This window comes from Sapajus apella, unplaced genomic scaffold (assembly GCF_009761245.1).
Source record: "Sapajus apella isolate SASKATOON/1434 unplaced genomic scaffold, GSC_monkey_1.0 scaffold8, whole genome shotgun sequence".
Classification (NCBI taxonomy): Eukaryota; Metazoa; Chordata; class Mammalia; order Primates; family Cebidae; genus Sapajus; species Sapajus apella.
In genome coordinates this window covers 30,281,796-30,302,983 of record NW_022436948.1, presented here as the reverse complement: position 1 = coordinate 30,302,983, position 21,188 = coordinate 30,281,796, and the positions used below count along the sequence as shown (strand labels likewise).

At 36.8% G+C, this 21,188-nt stretch overlaps 1 protein-coding gene and 1 pseudogene across 11 annotated transcripts in view; one reads left to right on the top strand and one right to left on the bottom strand.

Annotated features, from left to right (window-relative positions):
* Nucleotides 1-21,188, bottom strand: part of ROBO2 (roundabout guidance receptor 2) — a 1,318,500-nt gene that overhangs the window by 998,209 nt on the left and 299,103 nt on the right. The window lies entirely within an intron of this gene.
* On the top strand, nucleotides 13,843-14,291 carry LOC116550597 (annotated as a pseudogene).

The following is a 21,188-nucleotide window of genomic DNA, read 5'->3' as shown; positions in this document are numbered from 1 at the left end:
AGTTTTTAATATTTAATGAATCTATATGGGTACAATCCATTATGTGACAATTTAATTATATGACAAAAAAGTTTGATAAATAATATTGTGGTAGGACATCTAATTCATTATTTAACAAAGAAATCAATACTTTCATAAATCATAGTTCTCCACAGATGTACTCTTCTTTTTTTTTCCCTCCAAGTGTGCAAAACCCTTATTCAGAATCCATAGGCAATTTATTTTCCAGTCAGGACAAGTTTGAATGGAAGTTTAATTGGGCCCAGGACAGACATAAATTCTATTTACTTTTTTTTTTTTTAACCATTAAATGGAAAGGCTTCTGTTACAAGTACTTTTCAGGAAGGCTTAAAGAATATCCAGATAATATTTTCCTATAGTATATTTTAAGAGCAGAAACTGGGGTAGACATAAATTATGTATTAAGCTATAACAAAGCACAAAGTAACACCACAAAAATATTTTTGCACATCCTTCTTTTTCCTGAGTTGACTTCAGTGTACGTTAAGTAAGATGAAGCTTTCATATTTTAACACTTTCAACAGTCTAGGTTTGTTATTTATTGTAGGAGAGTATATACTTATTAAATACATGCTCTCCATTCAGCACTTAACTTTACTTGTTTGGATGTCATATCTTCATCAAAAACATTATTTCTTTCTAGTTTAAAAAACTGTAATTTCAGAGATATTATTCTATCATTTAACTTACATCTCAATCATATTTTGTAACTATTATAATGTATATTTACATGATTCACACTTATCTAGTTTTTAATTTATTAAAAGAGTGCTTCTTTTGGCTGAACTGCTATACACAACCTATGTATCCTTATAATTACACATATTGAAGAGAAGGAAACAATTAAATATTTTTTTACTAAGTTATTTCTGGTTGCTGATTATATATGAGTAAAGTCTTTAAGTTTCTTGCATTCCTCAAAAGAATTATCAGTTTTAAAAATAATTTTCCAATGATAAAAAGGACCTCTTTTAATACAGAGAGACCTAAGCTACTAATTATCTATAGCAAATTCAGTGCCAGACCACAGCCATGTGAAGTCTTCTTTGAATGTAATAAAACACATTATTAGCGATTTTCCATCTCATTTTAGCAACTTTATTGCATTAGTAACTGTCTGTCATTATATATTTTATTATTAATGATTTTTTTTTAGTAATGAAGCATAAAAGTCTCATGGAAGCATTTTCATTTTTGAATGCAAATAGTTTCATTCAGTTATTTTGTAAGAGCTCACTTAATAGTTCATGGTTTTACGTATTTGGTGGACAATTGTTGCAGGAGAATTCAGTTTTTACATCACATATCATCGAAGATTGTAAAACATTCACTTCTTTTTCCATGGTTATGTTTTATGTAATGTTGTAGTACCCCAGCATGTCAAAACAGAATTAAGAGCAAGTATAAATATTTCTGAATTAGCTGAGCCTCAAACCACATCAAATCACAGTGGTTAAGATCTTGAACTCTGAAGCCAGACTGTCTGGATTAGAATACTGCCTCTGGAATGTTCTAACTTGCTAATCTTAGGCAAGTTTCTTAACCTGTCTATTCTTCAGTTTTCTCTTCTGGTGGAAGAGTGTGATACTATGTATTTCATGGTGTTGTCATAGGACTAAAACCATTTGTTTTAATGTTTAATTGGGAAATAATTTTAAACTTACAGAAAAAAAAAGCAAAAATAGTACATGGAGTTCACCTAACTCTATGTCAGCTTTTAGAAACTGAACCAACCAGGCTGGTGCAGTATTCTCATGCCTGTATTCTCAACAGTTTGGGAGGCCGAGGTGGGAGGATGACTTGAGCCCAGGAGTTCAAGACCAGCCTGGATGATCTCATCTCTATAATAAAAAATAAAATAAAATAATAAAATAAAAAATTAGCCAGGCATGGTGGTGCATGCCTATAGTCCTGGCTGCCCAGGGGGCTGAGGTGGGAGGATGCCTAAGTCCAGGAGTTTAAAGCTGTGGTGAGCTATAATCATGCCACTGAATTGCAGCCTAGGTGACAGAGAGGACTCTGTTTCTATTAAATAAATAAAAACTTACATACCATAGTATAATTATCCAAACCAGGAAGTTAAAATTACCATATCTCTTTTGTATAAACTACAGGCCTTACTGGAAGTTCACTTTTTTTTTTTTTTTCTGTCTCTGTTGTATTCCAGAACAAATTCAGGATCATATATTGCTGCTTCTTGTGCCTCTTCAGTCTCCCACCAACTTAAGACAATTCTTCAGTCCTTCCTTGTCCTTCATGATCTACGTACTTTTGAAAAAAGGTGGTCAGTGACTCCAAGGATGAAATTATAATTTGGGTTTATCTTAGCTTGGGTTTATATGGTATTTTCTGATGATTGTATTGAGTTTGTGTATTGCTGATAAAAATGCCACAGAGGTGATATTGTGTCCTTCTGTATGTATCATATCCGGGGTATATAATACTGCTATTTTCAGGTTAACCGGCGATCTTAACCTTGATTGCATGGCTCAGGTGATGCCTGCTAGGTTTCGTCCCTGTCATGTTGATGTTATTCACTTTGTAATGAATACTTATCTTGGGGTGGTATGTCAAAGCCATGCCCATATCCTGTTTCTCTTCAGACTGTGTGCTACTGATGTCATCATTGATCAGTGTATTTTGCCTGCAATAGTTACTGTGGTTTTGGTCCAATGGTGATTTTGAATTTTCTTCAGTTCTTCTCTATATATTGATTAGAATACTTTAAAAGAAAGAGTTATTCTGCATTTATATATTTATTCAGTTTTTAATTTATATTAGACTCATGGATATTTTATTGTATGGGCATAATCTAGGAGTATTATTTATTTTGCTGCTCAAATCTTGGCCATTGTGCACTCCAAAATGTTGGCTCTTTCTATCTTTTTTACTTATCTTGATTCTTTTTGGAGAACATCCTTAATTTCTGCCATTATGTTTCAGGCTTACTGTATTTGCCTCCTCTAACCCCAGAATTACCCACTTCTCCAAGAAGCCCTGGTTCCTTTTATTAAAGAATAATGTTTAGACACCAATATTTAGGTGTTGGTTATGTTCACTGCTATTAGGTCTAGTTGGTTTTGTGTTCTCTCAGCCAACACATTCCCCAGCCACACAAACACACATACATTGATATTTATTTTGATGTCTATCTGTTTACATACTAGGAATTAAACTGATAGCTCTGATTCTAATCCAGCACCACAAGATTCATTCTAGCTGTCTCCTTTTCCTCATATGCAACATCTCTGAGAGAAAAATATGGCTCTCATCATATAGTATATAGTCACTTACTTGTTCAAGTCTAGCTACCAAAAGTACCTTGTAGTTAAAAAATGCTAAACATAAAGTAGCTACAGACTTGTTAAATTATAACCCTGTAAAAAGTAGATTTCCTTCCTAGAGGACAGTTTTTGTGCATAGTTATTTTAGTCTTCAGCTATATTGTACCCAATCAACATACTTATTAAAAGCTAGATGAGTTCTTCACTATATGTGTGTTAGTTGGTGTTATTTTTCTTATGAATTGGCCTACTGGAAGCTTTTAAATGTGTGAGGAAATTTTCCCTTTTGTGCAATTTAGGTGTTATGCTAGTGGACAAAAAGTTGCCTTTAAGCCCTAAGGTTTCTGTTTGAGCAGAAGAGCACCATGTATTGGTGTGAGATGAATCACGACTTCACTACTCATCCTTTCCCTCCAGCCACCCCTGCACAATTCTTCTCCTGCCTTGTTTCCCCCTTCAAACTGAATAAATAGTATGTACTTTAAACATCTGTTAGGGAAAGTAGAAATGAGGGCATAGACATCTTGTGAACAATAGCTATTTAGTGAGCAACTGTTCCTCATTTCATAGTATTAATTCGTTTTCTCAGTGTATACGTATATACACATATACGTATATATGTATGTGTATCTATGTATATATGTATGTGTATCTATGTATATATGCGTATGTACATATACACATTTACATACATACACATATACAAGTATATATGCGTGTACATATACGTAGATATACACATAGATACATATACAAATACATATGTGTATACGTACATATAAAACACACATATATACACACATATACATATACATATGTGTCTATATGTAAATATGTATATTTATACATATATGTATATGTGTATGTGTACATATATATTACTTCTATTTAAAGTGAAATACCTTTGTTTGAAAGAGTATCTATGTATCAGATTCAAGCAAAGTATCTGTGTAGTTGGAGTCTTTGGAATAGAAGTGCCAGAAACTTCAAGATGAAGGCGAAAAAATGGAGGGACTTAAATGGACTACATCACTGATATAACCCCTAGTGCCTGACAAGCTGGGGGTGACTGTGAGCGCTAAAACTGTGGGTTATTGTCTACTTTTGAGTCTAAAGAAAACAAAATGTTTGCCATATCCAAAAGCTGAAATACAGAAATGACCTGAACCAATCGTAATTTATTCTATTATTTCCCTATATACTCAGAGTAAAATCCAAGCCTAATACATGTTAAAAGATGATAACAGACAGAAAAGGCTACTGGTAAGCTAAAGAACTTCATTATGACTTTGAGTTCTTTAAAAATGGCAACACTATATGTATTATGAATGATTCTAGACATGCTATGCTATTTCTGGAAACATAGATTGAAAACACTTTTACCCAATAATTTAAAATTTTCAAAAAATAAACATTCTAAATTCACATACCTGAATTGAGAGTTGAAGATAAAATTGATGCAAGTCTAATTTAAATATATTTATTCAAAAAACATTTTTTTACTTTTCTTTCTATGATAAAAAGAGAAAAAAAAAAGCCTAATTTGATATACTAGAGCTAGAGTTAACAGGAATTGTGAGTAATTTCTTATTTTGAATTATTGACCAGTTCTTTCTTTGGAATTATTTTGCCTTTCCAATATTTTAAATATTCATGTTCAAAAAATGGAATGAGCAACAGGGCTATCAGATAATCAAATTACCATCTTATCAAGGCTAATGCTAGGACTGTCTCTTTCATGAATCATCAGTGATTCATTTCACACAGTCATAAAAGCATTCAAATGCATTCATGTGGGGGCTTCCTATAACTGGATAAAAATGTCAGACGGTTATTTAGTCAGAATTCATTTGAACAAAGTTGAAAATTTAAGACTGGATCAAGTGCATGACAGTATCTTCATGCTTCCAAACACTTTTAAAAATAAACGGCAATTTTTTAAACAAAAAGGAACCTTATGATTTTATGCCATTTAATGCTAGAAGAAGATGCAAATTAAGTCAGTTCTATTCATCTGAATTAAATTTTTAACAATTAATATGCATATCTCCATAATACTATACAGAGACTCAATAGTATTTCAAGAAACCCTGTTATTTTAGGTTCTATGTAAATCTGCTTGATCACAAATCATGTATTATATGAATTTTGGCAGCACTGCTTTCATAAACACAAAAGCTTAGACTTTCCTAGGTTAGTCTTATTGTATAATATACAAAGCTTTTTGAAAACTTGCTAAGACGTAATGTAGTTTCTATAATAACCAAATATTTTCTATTACTTAATGGCTCTTCTCTAGTATTTCAAAAGCTCACCTTTCACTGAGTTACATAAAACAGTGTATGTGCCTGGAAGAGCAGTCTGTTATTTTTTCAAATAAAAAATCATGTATGTGGGAAAAACTGTACTGAAATTATGAAATTTAATGTAAAAAGCAGCCTCCACACTCGGCTGGCTCCCCTGCCATATATATGCACACACCCTCCTGTCTCAGTCCCTTGGTGTTTTCTCCCATGTATATTTTTTTCATTTTTTATTTCAAGAACTCTAGAAATTAAAAAAGAAATGGAGGTCGGACTTTGAAGTCTTTGAAAGGGTTCAATTTCCAGAAAATATAAGCACTTAAGTTCCCATCTAGCCTCCTCAATCAGTCCAGGTCAGCTCAGATTTGTAGCTCCTGGTGCTCCTCAAAGTTCCCAGGGTTTGCCTCTTGCTAAAGGAGAAATCCTGTTGGTTGCCTCCTAGGTTGCAGACACACAGGGCTCCTCTCTGTGCCACTGCTGCTGCTGTGAATGTAGCATATAGTCCTCCTGTCTGGTTCCAACGTTGGGCTGGAGATGTTAAAATAACCATGAGCTGCCCATTTATTTCACACTTTTGTGAAGGCATCTTATCTATGCCTTGCTGCTCACCCATTCCCAAAGCTCCCCTGGAAATCAACACGGCTCACTCTCCTTGAATTCATCACCACACTTTTCCTCCACTGTTGGCCTGCCACCACTCTATCACACCTTACCCTCCTTCCCTTCACCCTGGCTGATATCAATACTACCGCTTTATGGGACATCTGAAGATCTTAAATCATCTGTTGTCACCATACCTAGAAGCAATCCGAATCTCTTGCCTTTATTAAAGTACCTATGATCTATTAACAACACATTATGAGCACGACTCTGAAGTCACCTCTGACATCCTGGCAGCTCTGGCTGGATCCTACTGTGGCTTTTGAAAAGCTGCCTGTAGGAATCCATTGTAACTTTGACAAGGGACTTATCTGGAATTTTGCTCAAAATTCTGCCTCAGCGTTGCTTCTGGATACTTAGACCCTGTATGTCTTTGAATCTGAGTTTCTGAAATCAAGTAAATTTGGACCACTGTTGGGGGTCAGGACTAGGATCTCACAACTCATGATGATGCTATTCCTGAGTGCTGCTAGAAACCATCTTTCTTGAAAAACCCTGCCTCAGCTATGGTTCCCTGAGCTTCTCTTGAATAAATGCCCTTCAACTTGGGGGGCTTGGGGAGTCCATGACATTGTTCTGCTATTACTAACTGCAACTTCATCTGAAGGTAGTTTACAGACTAAACATGCCAGGTAGATGTCAATATTATTCACCAGCACATGACATAAACAACATATTTGTATCATTTGCTTTTAAACCAAAGAGATTCAACTACATAGCCTCCTGTATATGTGGAAATAACACCCATCAATTTTTCTTGTCTTAATGTCATTACTCCTTTGGGATTTATGCAATATTTCTAACTTTTAGTGGGAGAAAATGAGGCTGAGTGATGGAAATAAATACATAAAATTATGTAGAATCATTATTTTTTATGATAAAATAGTATCGTGTTGATTTTTTAAATGAAATATGTCCAAATGATTAAGTAGATAATTCTCAAATGTAACCTGAGTCAACATAAATTATCAACATAAAAACATAATGCTCACAGTTGCTCTTGGTTGTCAGCAGTCAGGCTAACAGGTTGGGCTGATACTCTGCCAAACATCCACCTTTGTGTGGTCCAGAGCAGCCCCAGGGCCTTGCCTTTCCTGCTTGGTTCTGAAGAATTTTTTTAAGCCAAAGTCAGTGTTCTAGGAAAACATTGGACACACCAAACAATTCTGTTAATCCTAAAATCTGAACATCTTTGAAAGCAAAGTTGAGTCATGAAGCCCCTTGTTTTTGGGCTTGTGTGGGAATGTCTGCACCTGCATTGGAGTTTTTGAAAATCTCCATCATATGGAAGATGGAAAGTAGCTTTTATGATGCTTGGTCAAAAATATGTGAGATAAATGCTGAAACAGAGGGAAAGTTCAAAGGCAATGAAAGAGTAAGCACGAAGGCTAGTAGAGCTGGGGAGTAAGAAACAGAAGTTCAACATTTGCCAAGTACCTCCTGCTTTTCAGAGATTGCACCCAGCAATTTATGTACAATATGTCATTCAGTTCTCCCGTCATTCCTATTTTACAGACTGAATAGACCAGAGTGTATCAAAGGCCCAGCAGAGCTGTGAACAAAAGTCAGCTTTCTATTTAAAAGTTGTGAGTTTTATCCAACAAAAACTCTAGTTCCCTTAGGCAAAAAAGCCTTATCTATGTGTATGTACATATGAATATGATAGGATGATTCACAGAACTAGGGGAGCTGAAGACGTAAACTCAGTCAAGAGCCAGACAGCATCAGTGTTTAGGCAGTGGGTGTCCTTCAAAAGAAAGGAAATAACTTAGTCTAAGTCACATAGCAGCAAAACCCAAATAAAAACTCCAAGAACAACACTGATAGTAGTATTTGTTACAGCAGCGGTGCCCAACATTTTGGCACTAGGGACTGGCTTCCTTGAAGATAATTTTTCCACAGTGGGTTGGTGGCAGATGGTTTCAGGATGAAACTGTTCCACTTCAGATCATCAGATCATCAGGCATTAGATTTTCATAAGGAGCCTGCAACCTAGATCTCTTACATGCGCAGTTCACAATAGGGTTTGCATTCCTATGAGAATCTAATGCTGTCACTGATCTGACGGGGGCAGAACTCTGGAAGTAATGCTTTGTGGGCCTGCTGCTCACCTCCTGCTGTTGGCCTGGTTCTAGCAGGCCACTTACTGGTATAGGTCTGGTGCTCTGGGGCTGGGGACTCATGTTATAGGATGACTTGTGTGCACTGCGCATTTTCTTGTTGAAGCCCTAACTCCTAGTGCTTCGAAATATGACTGTATTTGGAGATAGAGCCTTTGAAAAGGTGGTTAAGCAAAAGCGGTCTCGCTCTGTCTCCCAGGCTGGAATGCAGTGGTGCGATCTCGCCTCACTGCAACTTCTGCCTCCCAGTTTCAAGTGATTCTCCTGCCTCAGCCTCCCAAGTAGCTGAGATTACAGGCATCTGCCACTACGCCTGGCTAATTTTTGGATTTTTAGTAGAGACAGGGTTTCGCCACATTGGCCAAGTGGGTGTTCAACTCCTGACCTCAAGCGATCTGCCTGCCTTGGCCAACCAAAGTGCTGGGATTACAGATGTGAGCCACTGTGCCTGACCTGATATCCTTTTAAGAAGAGGAAATTTAGATCCACAAAAGCAAAACCAGGGATGCAGGAATGCAGAGGAGAGACCATGTGAGGACACAACGAGAAGGCAGCTATCTGCAAGCCAAGGAGAAAAGCTGCGGAGGAAACTCAACCTTGATTTCTCGTTCCTCTAGCTTGCAGAACTGTGAGAAAATAAATTTCTGCTGTTTAAGCCATTCAATCTGCAGTATTTTGTCATTAGCAAAACTGCTGTTAGCAAACCATGGAAAGTATTCTTTCCATGATATTATCTTTTAAATTAGTGACTTATTTAAAAATGATTTTGCAAGGCCAATGTTCCACACAAATGCATCAATTGTAGGCACCCAGTGATGAGTTGAATCCCACTCAGTAATGCTTGTTGGGGGGTCAGTGTAGCTTAGTAGGTAAAAGCTAAGGCTGTGGGCACCCAGCGCAAATCCCAGCTCTGCTACTTATTAGCTGGTTGTTCTTGATTAAATTACTTAAGCAGTCTGTGCCTTAATTCCTCACCTGTAAAGTGAGGATAATAACTGTATCTAACTCACAGAATTACTGTACAGATTCATCCATGTAAAGCATTTAGGACATGTCTGGCATAGACTATTTCCTTACATTTCTTTCTTTCTTTTTTTTTTTTTTTTTTTTTGAGACGGAGTTTCGCTCTTATTACCCAGGCTGGAGTGCAATGGCGCAATCTCGGCTCACCGCAACCTCCACCTCCTGGGTTCAGGCAATTCTCCTGCCTCAGCCTCCTGAGTATCTGGGATTACAGGCACGCGCCACCATGCCCAGCTAATTTTTTGTATTTTTAGTAGAGATGGGGTTTCACCATGTTGACCAGGATGGTCTCGATCTCTTGACCTTGTGATCCACCCACCTCAGCCTCCCAAAGTGCTGGGATTACAGGCGATTTCCTTACATTTCATGGGATATAGGGACAAAGTGCTTGGGAAACCATCTCCCAGGTATAGTGAATTCAACCAGGTCATTTTCCCTGGTCACAATTTGCTTATTTGCTTGGTGATTCCACCAAAGCCTCTTTTAAAACTCTAGGAGCACTTAACTTTCTACTTTCTCATCTTCTTTCTCCATCATGTCTTTTTCTTAGTGTGAACAATGAGAATGTGGATGAGATCTTTCCAATAGACATTTTGCTTTCATTCATTTTCCACTCATTTCCTCTCCACTTTTTGCCCCACACTAAAAGTGACTCATTTGGCCTTGACTCACAATAAATTCACAAAATCAGGCGATCTTCTGCAGCTACCGGTTATGACTTCTCAAGCACCTGCTTGCCTGATTCCATGTGCAGGAGGAAGTTGATAAATAAACAGGAAAATATTTATTTTTATTGCTATGAATCTTAGAGCTCAAAACAGGCTGTTTTATAAGCCATCTTTCTTTTAAATTTTGATATAATTACTATTAAAAGCAGTAACTGATATTGACACATTTAAAAATGCTGTTCTTAGTACTTTCAAGCTATATTCCCATTGCAATTCTTACTTTGGAAGTGTGGGTTTAATTAAAATTACAATAATCCTGTAAACGTGTTGTGACATCTTGCCCCGTGGGCTAAACAAGTAACATTCATCTAAAAGGCACAATGCTGTAATGTATTTTTCTTTGTCCTTTTGGCAAGCTGAATAAAAAATGTATTTTCCACAATCTATTTAACTAGATATTTGATTAACACATTTTTCATTGTATTGTTATCAGGACAGCAATGGCTCCTCCAGCAATTTAGCATAATATATGAGGAGATGGGTCATTCAAATGTGTTGGTTATGTTTTCCTTACAAAAAATTAGACGTCCAAATGTATAGGACTTATTGGATGACTTTTTAGTACATATTACTTATGTTTTGAAATTCATTAAATGAGAAGTCTACCCTTGTGGTTTTATTTCTAGTTAGTATACTATGTAAATTAAAATGATTTAAGTGATTGGGATCCCATATTGATAATATATTCTTAATGTGACAGTATAAACATTGTTTTGGTTTATCATTTCCAGCTTCTAATTTTCATTCCTTTAAAGATTTTCTATTGTTTTCCAAATTTTATGACTTTAATTCTATAACATTAGGTAAGAATTCCGCTCTAACTTATCTGACAATGAGGCAACCTTCTGTAGATACCATTCAATACACTCATGTAGACCCTAATGCCAGATAAATTCATTAACAGGTAAGGCTTAAGGCACTGCCTTGATGTAGTTAAACAGGCTAATGCACAGAAGCAAGCAAGGATGTGTGACAGCTCAGCTGTGACAAAGGAACTAAATTTATCATTTCTTCCCAAGGTCTGTTTGCCAAGTGCTCAACAAAAACTTATGGATAATCTCATTTACAGATGAGGACATTATAGAATTCTGCTGAAGTTAAGTGACTTCTCCAGTGTTACCCTGCAAGCTAGTGACAATTCATGTTTATAACTCACAGTTCCACTTTACATTTCTTTGCTAAGCCTGCTGAATGATGACAACTCCTAGGGCAGAGAAAGGGAGGACAATATCACAGTCTCACATCATCTCACTATTAGTATGTCTCAAATAAATAAATGAATTAATACATGAAGAAACAGATTTGTATTCAGTAGATTGCTAAACTATTTCCAGATAATGAGATAAGCTGGTTTTCTCAAGTAATGCCTTATTATTTTAACCTAAACCTTCTTGGTAGTGAGGAGAATGTGAAAATTCTTTCTGCCCAGGCTGGCTGGTTGGCTAACAGTTATTTCTCATCATCTTTACACAGCAAACACAAGCATAGAAGTAGAAAGAAAAACATAAAGTTGTCATCTGCCAGTAATTAAAGTTATTTATTTACTACTCCTCTTTGGACTAGGGAAGTGGGATTGCTAATCAACTGACCTAGAAGCCAGGTTTAGCGGTAATTGTGATTTTCTAGCTACTCTATAGTCAATTGCCATTACGAAGGGACATCTGACACCCTGACGATGCTCTAAATCTATGCAAAAGGATTTTTCCATTTTCTTCCTAAGTTATGCCTTTCCAACCCCGTCCTGGTTTCATAGGAATCCAGCTTTATGATCTATGTTTACAATGGAGGCTTATTTTCTGCTTTTCTTTTTTCTTTTTTTTCCTCAGATTCAGAACTTGAATAATGCCCCCTTTGATCCATCTCAAATGCTGTGTCCTTATTGTGCCATGCCCCATGCCCTTGGGCTGCAAAGTACTTATTTTTTTTTCTACCCATAAACTGGAGAATGAGAACCTTGTCATTATTGTCTAAGCAAGGGGATCTTTACCAGAGGCTCCTGCATTTTAATGCCAACAAAACATGGCAATATTTTCCCCTAAAATATAGCAAGATGGTTTCTAACCTAAACTGATCATTGTTATATAAACTACTGTTCTATAACTTGGATTCTGAAAGATATTCAGTTTAATATTGTATATTCATTGAATAAAATTAAAATTAGATATAATATTTCCCTTAAAGATTATACAGTGTACTATGGCCTTAATTTTTCTCAATTATATTTATTATTTTACCTTATATTCCAATACTTCTGGAAATAAAAGAAGTTTAGATATTAAAGTCATAATAGATACCACTAACTCTTTGCTGAAAGATACAGCTAAATTCACACACACAAACACACACACACACACACACACACACACAGACACACTCTGGTTACTTTCTAACTTTAAATTTAGTATGTGAATTTAGACATCAAAGAGAAATATGTTCTAGATTTGTAAATTTCTCATTTGTCCCTTCTTTGCATTTCTTCATATATAAAATTATTGAATTTAATTTTAGGATTCAGTTTTAGGATGACCATGTTTTAAGAAGTACATAATAGAGAGGTAGATTTAGCCACAGATATTCTATCTTCAGATTATCTGCCTTTTTTAAAAGAAAAAATATTTATTTATTTATTTATTTCATCCCACAAGGATTTATTGCTCCCCTGCAATGCTCTGTGCTTCTTCTACAAATCTTTTTTTTTTTTAATTGCATTTTAGGTTCTGGGGTACATGTGAAGAACATGCAAGATTGTTGCATAGGTACACACATAGCAGTGTGATTTGCTGCCTTCCTCCCCATCACCTATATCTGGCATTTCTCCCCATGCTATCCCTCCCCAACTCCCCACCCCCACTGACCCTCCCCTATTTCCCCCCAACAGACCCCAGTGTGTAGTGCTCCCCTCCCTGTGTCCATGTGTCCTCATTGTTCAACACCCGCCTATGAGTGAGAACATGCGGTGTTTGATTTTCTGCTCTTGTGTCAGTTTGCTGAGAATGATGGTTTCCAGGTTCATCGATGTCCCTACAAAGGACACAAACTCATCATTTTTGATAGTTGCATAATATTGCATGGTGTACCTGTGCCACATTTTTCCAGTCCATTCTATCGTCGATGGGCATTTGGGTTGGTTCCAGGTCTTTGCTATTGTAAACAGTGATGCAATGAACATTCATGTGCATGTGTCCTTATAGTAGAACGATTTATAATCCTTTCGATATATACCCAGTAATGGGATTGCTGGGTCAAATGGAATTTCTATTTCTAGGTTGGGGAAAGGATTCCCTGTTTAATAAATGGTGTTGGGAAAACTGGCTAGCCATGTGCAGAAAGCAGAAACTGGACCCCTTCCTGACACCTTACACTAAAATTAACTCCAGATGGATTAAAGACTTAACCATAAGACCTAACACCATAAAAACCCTAGAAGAAAATCTAGGCAAAACCATTCAGGACATAGGTGTAGGCAAGGACTTCATAACCAAAACACCAAAAGCATTGGCAACAAAAGCCAAAATAGACAAATGGTACCTAATCAAACTCCACAGCTTCTACACGGCAAAAGAAACAGTCATTAGAGTGAATCGGCAACCAACAGAATGGGAAAAAATTTTTGCAGTCTAGCCCTTTGATCACAACTTCTGGTCAATGTACCATCCAATGTGATGGAAACATGTGGCAGGAACATGCCTAACCGTGCCTGCCATTTTTAGAGGTCACATGTCCATGAGGGAGGTGGATGAGCAAATGTTCAACATTCAGAATAAGAACAGCAGCTACTCTGCTGAATGGCTCCCTCACAACGTGAAAACAGCTGTCTGTGACATCCCACCCTGGGGGCTAAAAATGTCAGCCACCTTCATTGGTAACAACACAGTGATCCAAGAGCTCTTCAAACGCATCTCCGAACAGTTTACAGCTATGTTCAGGCGCAAGGCCTTCCTGCACTGGTACACGGGCGAGGGCATGGATAAGATGGAGTTCACCGAGGCCGAGAGCAACCTTAAGGACCTGGTGTCAGAATACCAGTAATACCAAGACTCCACAGCTGAGGAGGAGGAGTTTGAGGAGTGTGCTGAGGAGGAGGAGGTAGCCTAGAAGCTTCCTTTTCTAGGTAAAGTGGGGAAGCAGTGCGGATTCTCTAGTGTGTTCTGATAGCCATTGTCACTACACACTTCTTTGAGTATTTACATCTCCTCCTGCTGCATTTTAAAGCATTTTTATAGAAAATATATTTAACCAAAAAAAAATTTCTAAATTAGCAAAAAAAAAAAAAAAAAAAAAGATCTGACAAAGGGCTAATATCCAGAATTTACAAAGAACTAAAACAGATCTACCAGAAAAAAACAAATAAGCCCATTTAAAAGTGGGCAAAGGATATGAACAGATACTTTACAAAAGAAGACATACATGAGGCCAACAAACATGAAAAAATGCTCATCATCACTGGTCATCAGAGAAATACAAATCAAAACTACACTGAGATACCATCTCACGCTAGTTAGAATGGCGATCGTTAAAAAGTCTGGAGACAACAGATGCTGGAGAGGATGTGTAGAAATAGGAACACTTTTACACTGTTGGTGGGAGTGTAAATTAGTTCAACCATTGTGGAAGACAGTGTGGCCATTCCTCAGAAATTTATTTTTTAAAAGATATTGATCTTACACACCTGGAATCATTGTTAACCAGCACCTCAAACTTTTTAATTTTTGTCAATTTCTCCATTCACCATTCAGGTGGCTTAGCTTAAAATCTCTAAGTGAGACAGTAAGTCTTCACCTAACATCATCCATAGGTTCTTAAAAACTTCTACCTTAAGCGAAACAATGTATAATGAAACCAATTTTTACCATACAGTAATTGATGAAAATAGGAGTTAAGTTCCTGCAGCATATTTCTGATCACATAAATATCACAAACTTCTAAATAAAGACCAAAACATGTCTAATATGAAACATTGAAATGTGAGCTATACATACATTTAAGAAAGATGAACAAATACAAGTAGCACAATTATTTACTTGCTTATTCCAGTTCAAACTCCTCGGTGGCCAGAGTCATCTCAGAGCACAAGCTCAACCCTGGACAGGACACCATCCCATTGCAGGACATGCTCACACACACCCACACTCATGCAGACCTGAATAATGTAGATACGCCAGTAAACCTAACACACACATCTTTGTGATGTGGAAGGAAGCCTATACAGACATAGGGAGAACGTGCAAACTCTACACAGACTATGGCCCTAGCCAGTAATCAGTGTTTTATCTCATCAACATGATAACAAAAAGACATTATTTGAGGAGTTGCTGTACTAGAAGAATGCAAACAAAAGTCAGCCAAGAGGGGGGGCAGCAGCTAAAACAACTACTCAGGGAACTGATGCCACTTGATTCTATCTGTCAAAAAAGATGGAGAAAGGTGAAGAAACACGAAATGGAGGCACAGCAAGCATATTATCATGATATCGGCAACCTCCAGAATTTCCAGATAAGGATGGTAATTTGTTTGGAAAGGGGCGTTGAAGATATATTTGCATACATGGCAAGCATGCTGCTTTCACTTAGATTATATTACTAAGTTTGTTGATAATACATTTATTCTTTAAAGACGTACATATTTAAAATTTACCAAAGACTGGTGTAATGGTTAATATTGAGTGTCAACTTGATTGGATTGAAGGATGCAAAGTATCGTTCCAGGGTGTGTCTGTGAGGGAGTTGTCAAAGGAGATTAACATTTGAGTCAGTGGACTGGGAAAGGCAGACCCACCCTCAATCTGGGTGAGAACCATCTAATCAGCTGCCAGTGTGGCTAGAATAAAAGCAGACAGAAGAATGTGCAAAGACGAGACTGGTTTAATCTTCTGGCTTACATCTTTCTCCCTTGCTGGATGCTTCCTGCCCTTGAATATTGGACTCCAAGTTCTTCAGCTTTGGGACATGGACTGGCTTCTTTACTCCTCAGCTTGCAGAAAACCTATTGTGGGACCTAAATTTGTGATCTTGTGAGTCAGTAGTCCTTAATAAACTCCTCTTTATGCATACATCTATCTATTAGTTCTGTCCCTCTAGATATCCCTGACTAATGCAGCTGGAAAAAAATCAGTTGTACATAATGAAGAAAATTGTTACTATATTTTGGTTGCTCTGAAGAAGAACAGTGTGGATTTATCCTCACTCTCCTTATATTCAAGTGATTTTTTTTTAACCATTTGTGTCACTGAGCACAACCAGGTTTGTTAGTTTTGAGAATCTAGTTACTTTTTCTCAGTTTTAGCTCTTTTCCAAGTGTGTGATGTTAGTTTCAAGGGAATCTGGATGAGAGATGGCATAGTCAATGCAATTGTGACAATTGCAACATCACCAACTCTGCAAAAATGACTCCATGTTATGCTGACTTTGTATACCTTCAACATATATGGAGTGATGAGGACCAATGTACAAGTTCTAGAATGCAGATTTATTCAAACAACTTAAATTGTTTGTTGGATTCATAATTCACTATATTTCAAAAACTCTTAAACTATACATTGCCCTGTCTTTTATTTATAGAGGAAATTCTCTGAGATTACAAATGGGAAAATGGAAAGGAAATAGACAAACAATAGCAAAAACAAAACTAGCAAAATTGATAGATGTGAGTCACGAAATAAATACATTTCATCTTGAAAAAAATAATCATTTTTCATTAGATTTTCACAATTGTTTAAAAAGAGACATATCAGATAAAATTAGCTACAACCTTTTAGACAAGTGAGAAAAAGTTTCCTTTTCAGAGAGGTGTGAAATGAGATAGTTGGTAAGACTGGGTTTGCTTCTTAAAAGTTGATTTTCACATCTTTAATCTGAGCAGTTTGGGAGGCCAAGGTGGTTCTTTAAGGCCTGGAGTTTAGGACCAGCCTGGACAGCATAGCAAGACCACATCTCTTTAAAAAAAAAACAAAACAAAAAAAAACTAAACTAAAAATTAGTGGGTAGCATGTGACTGTAGTCCTAGTTACTCTGTACGCTGTGGTAAGAGGGTCACTTGAACCTAGGAGTTTGGGGTTGCAGTAAGCTGTGATTGTGCCACTGCATTCCAGCCTGGCTGGCCCGGTGAGATCCTGTCTCAATAAACAAAAGAAAAGGACAAGAAAAAGAAGAAAACAAATGTTATTTTTATCTCAGCAGTTGACAGGTATTAAGTGGGAACTGAAAAAGGACAAAAGATATCTCTAGTGAAGAAAAGTCAAATAGGAGGCACACTTATTCTACTTAGAATAATTTAAAGTTTAGGAATCCTTTTGGCTTAAGAACTCAAACCAAAATCTTTATTTTTTTATGACTTAAGTCATCTAATGTGTAGTACCTTTTTTCCTTACCCAAAGGACTTAAAACTACTCTTGTTATATATATTCAAAGTAACTAATTTATAGTCATCAACCATTCCTGCCATTTTGGGGTATTCATTTGTTTCTAGGCTTAGTTTTAGGATTATGACCAAAATTTACATATATAGGGAAAGAATATTAAACAAGAAAAAAATATCCCTTAAACCACGTAAGCATTAATTTCATGTTCAAGGACATCATTTGCTATACTCCCCCCACAGAAATAATTAATATGGGCAAACAAGTGAGCATTCCTGAGATGCACTTCATTTATACACTGAACTCTGATTACGTTCCTATTCCCTTCCAAACACATCCTTTCCATGTTTATTATACTTTAACATTTTCCTTATCACTTTTTGAAAAATCAAATAAAACAGACTTTCAAAGAAATTGAAGCTTAGTAAATGTAAATTTTATTAGTTATGCACAAGGATTCTTAGCTATGTATTAACAGTTTAAGGGATTAGAGAGTTGTTTCATCTTCTTATAAATTTGCACTGCTGGGATATGACAGTTGATGTGAGAAATTCCTTAGCAGCCATCATCTGCATGCTAAAGCCAATTGCTTCCATACATGAATAAAATGCCTATTGGGGGCACAGCTATGCAGTTATCTTTATCCCCTACATCATGAATATGTGGGATACTCTGGCTCTCTCTGGAACTGTTAGACACAATCCATTTAGATTTGCTCTTTGAGGTGAACTACAAAGCTCAAATGAAGATTTCATACTTCAATGACTAAAACGCCAATGTACAGGGTTAGGTTACCGTTTAGAGAGAGTAAAATTAAGCCCCATAAGAGAGTCTGTTAATTCAAAAGAAGAATAAAAACTCAGTAAGGTGAAGGAAGTAACAACCAAGTTGTGCTTATCCACGCATGTTAAGCTTGGAAAATGTGAGAACTCTTTTGCATTGATAAAATGGGTAACTGTCACATCAAGAAATGTATCCACTAGCTCTAGGAGTTATTTTAGCCCTTTCATCTCCTTGAAATGGAGATAGATTGTCCCTTAAGAATATAAATGACAACAAATTAAGAAGGCGAATGTACTATTTCCTAGCTGATAATGGATAGAGATGTTGGCTTTATTATTGTTATTACTGTTATTATTTAAACTATACATGCTATGTATCATGTCATTGACCTAGCAGCAACATCAGACATGTTTGATCACTCCCTCCACAAAATACTTCCTTATCTCTCCTCATTTTCTTTGTACTTTTTTCGTCCCTTCTCAGCAATCTCATTTGGGCAGTCTCTACTTTATTTTCCATCAATCTGAACTCATTTCTGTTTTGCTATGTATCCTCCCTCACCAGATTGTCTTCTCCAGGCTCAGCCTCTAGATATGTTTTCTATACTGGAAACTTCCCTGTTTATATCTCTACCACAGATCACTCCCTATGAGTCCATATTTATATATACATCTTTCTGCTTACATCTTCACATAGTGGGAACATCAGTCTTAACATATAGAACACTGATTCCTCATCTTCTCCCTCAAAATCATTTTATGACAGTGTTTTCCATTTTAATAAATGGTGACCCCATCATTTCAGTTGCTGAAACAAAAGCTTTGGAATTATCTCATTCTTAAAGTCTTCTGTTTCTGGATCTATTAGATCTATCATCAAGCTATGTTGGTGCTATCTGAAAATACAAGCTGATGCAGAGTACTTCTCACTGTCTCTGCTACTCCCACACCAGATTATTGTAATGATCTATCTTTCACCTCGGTCATTTCACAGGGCCAGTTGCCTGCTTGGACCTTTGCCTTTCCTCTTCACTCTTTTTAACACACAACAGGCAATAGAATCCTTCTGAACAAAACAAACACACACACACACACTTTTATCTGTTCAAAATCTGCCAGTGGATTCCCATCTCCCTGAGTAAGAACCAAAGGTTTTATATTGGCTTACAAAGTCCTATATGATTGGTCTCCCTTTTTCCCCACGACATCACACTTCCTGCTGATATGCCTTTTATACCTTTGCCAGCTGTACTGATCCCCTTGCTGTCCCTCAAGCATGTCGAGCATATTGAAATCTTGGAGCTTTTGCTCCGCCAGGAGTAACTGTTTCTCATAGGTCCACGTGACTTCCTCCTTTTAGCTCTCTCACCACCCGACTTAAAGCTTCTCTCTCTCCCTGCATTTTCCAAACTTCCTTGACATTTATTGTTTTTTCCTGTTGCACGTAATACCATTTGATTCAAAACATATTTTCCTTGATTATTTGCTTATTTTTTGGTGCTCATAGTACACATATGTTCCACAAAAAGAGACACCTGGCTGTGGTGTTTACTGCAGTAACTCTGGTGGCTAGAACAGAAACTCACACAATATTGAATAAGTTGTTTAATACATTTCATATAGTCTTTATATATATATATATATATGTATGTATATAAATGTTCTGGGGTACATGTGCAGAACATGCAGGTTTGTTACATAGGTATATACTTGCCATGGTGGTTTGCTGCATCCATGACCCCATCATCGACATTAGGAATTTCTCCTAATGTTATTCCTCCCCAATCCCCCCAAACCCCACAGGCCCCAGTGTGTAATGTTCCCCTTCCTGTGTCCATGTGTTCTTATCGTTCAACACCTTATGAGTGAGAACATGCATGTAGTCTTTAGTTGCATGTTTTACAACACAGGTTTCTTAAAAGGAACCTAATATAAACAAGATAAGTAGAAAATTTAAAAAGTCGTGGTTTCCACACACAAGCTGGCTTGAGAGCTTATGATTTCTTTGGATAAAGATTAAAATCTGCTATAAAACAGGGAATTTTATTAAATTAGTATTTTACATCCACCTTTTTGGAATCATGGGGGCAAATCAGTATATAAAATTGATAGATCTAAGTTCTGTTATTATAATAGAAAAGAAAGGAGGCAAGGAGATGAATTAGGGTAACTGCATTAAATGGATTAGGATGGGAAAGGATACATGCAAACCTGTGATTAGAAGCTATAGCATTAGAGCTTATTTAGAAATGCATGCAGAAATCCCCAAATATTACAGTTTATAATATTTACTATTTATTTATTCATTTTGATGGTTGGATGAGTAGATAAGTATTTTTCAAAATTCATTTTCTAGATACTATAGTTTACTATAAATACTTTTTTTTTTTTTTTGAGACAGAGTCTCACTCTGTCACCCAGGCTGGAGAGCAATGGCGCAATCTCAGCTCACCACAACCTCCACCTCCCGGGTCCAAGCGATTCTCATGTCTCAGCCTCTCGAGTAGCAGGGACTATAGGGGTGCCATGATGCCTGGCTAATTTTTTGTATTTTTAGTAGAGATGAGGTTTCATCATGTTGGCCAGGCTGGTCTCAAACTCCTGACTTGGTGATTCACACGCCTCAGCCTCCCAAAGTTCTGGGATTACAGGCATGCGCTACTGCACCTGGCCACTATAAAGACATTCTCTTGGTGGGAAATTTCAAGGTTTATGAATTAATATAAAAGAGAAAAACCTGGCTCTATGAGCACCTGGAAGGCGAAAGCAGTCATGTGACTTGGGGCTACCATTCAGATTCACCCAAACATAACTTTGACCTGGAATGGACTAAGTTGAGAAAACAAGCACTGCTTATCAGGTTCTGCGACCCTAAGACTGAATTTAAAAATGTATGGCAAATGTAAGCAGTCC